General features: G+C 37.8%; 1 protein-coding gene across 1 annotated transcript in view; it reads right to left on the bottom strand.

The window, feature by feature from the left end:
- The window catches only part of NDST4 (N-deacetylase/N-sulfotransferase (heparan glucosaminyl) 4), a 697,622-nt gene that overhangs the window by 512,855 nt on the left and 183,234 nt on the right, over positions 1 to 1,533 (bottom strand). The window lies entirely within an intron of this gene.

The following is a 1,533-nucleotide window of genomic DNA, read 5'->3' as shown; positions in this document are numbered from 1 at the left end:
TAGGAAAATTAGGAATTGTTAAGAAAGATGGATTGATTCGGTGACTGGGGTAATCGGGATGGGTGTGTCAGAGGCAGTGCGGTTGGCTCAGGATAGAGCAGGGTTTAGGGCTGTTGTGCATAGGGTTGCTATGAGTCGCAAACGACTCGACGGCACATAACAACAAACAACAACAACCTACCCTGAGCACATCAGGGTGTTCTGGTGGCCTATTGGCAAGAAACTGCATTACAATCCTGAAGGGAAGAGGTTCAAGGCCACCAGGTGGAAGAATCTCATCCTGCACAATTAACTGCTTCTGAAACTCACTCAAGGATCAGCTGTGGGATGGTTGTGACTCTAATGTACACAACAACAACAACAATTCTGAGCACTGGTAGTCTAGTGGTTAGGAGCTGCACTGCCAGCTCAAACAAATGTGGCTCAAATCAATTAGCTAGGGTATTAGAGAAAGATGGACAGTCTCCTCTTGTGGGATTTACAGTATCTGAAAACCAGCAGGAAGGTCATTTATGTGTCAGTTTCAGCTAGAGAGCACCACATAACAACTATTCAGACTGGGGAAAATCCTACAAATTACCCTAAAACCCTTCCTTAAACCCTTAATCTGAGAAATTAATGCTGGTATCTTAATGTATTATCTTCTTCATCTGTACCATTAGATTGCCTGAATCAATATTATGTACTAACACGTGATTCTAAGTATATTATCTCATGGAAGCAGCAGTCAAGAAATCAAATGATGCATTACAATGTATTACAATCTTTAAGATCTGTACAAGATCTCTTTAAAGTGCTAAAAGTCTAGGATGTCATTTTGAGGTATAAGGTGTATTGGACTCAGACCATGGTATTTCCAATTGCCTCTTAAACTCTTAAAAGTTAAACAAGGAATAAAGAAGACCAAAGGAGAACTTATACCTTTAAATTGTGATGTTAATGTAGAATATTGACTGTACTGTGGACTTCTATAAGAACAAATAAATCAGTATTGATGAAAGTACAGCCAGAATACTACTTCAAAGCAAGAATAGTGAAAGTTTATCATATATATTTTGGATATATTATCGGGTCACTAAAGAAAGACATCATATGTGGTAAAGCAAAGGGTCAAAGAAAGAAATGAAGACCCTTAAGGATATGGATTGACATTGTGGGCTCATACCCAGCTGTGACTGTGAGGACGGCCAAGCCTGAGCCGTGTTTTTTTTTTCTTTTTTTTTTTCTGTTGTACATGAATCACAACCACTTCAAAGCACCTGACAATTCAAAAAATGTTTCACTTTATTCTGACTTCACATGCTGATCCTGTTAATTACTTTGAGAATATCTTTGTTGTCTTTTAAGTTACATTTTTTATTATTATTATACTAATTTATTTTAAAAATTCAAGTATATTTTTTCTAGAATAGACTCTTCCAATTTTCCTCACTCTACCACCCATTAAATTGTACAACGCTATCGATCTCTTCCAGTCAGTTGGCCAAGTGGTCATTCTAGAGATTTCTTGGCACAACTTGGTGAGCACGTCCA

This window comes from Elephantulus edwardii, unplaced genomic scaffold (genome assembly GCF_000299155.1).
Source record: "Elephantulus edwardii isolate Elephantulus edwardi_28Jun2011 unplaced genomic scaffold, EleEdw1.0 scaffold00012, whole genome shotgun sequence".
Lineage (NCBI taxonomy): Eukaryota > Metazoa > Chordata > Mammalia > Macroscelidea > Macroscelididae > Elephantulus > Elephantulus edwardii.
This window is presented reverse-complemented; position numbering and strand designations above follow the sequence as displayed.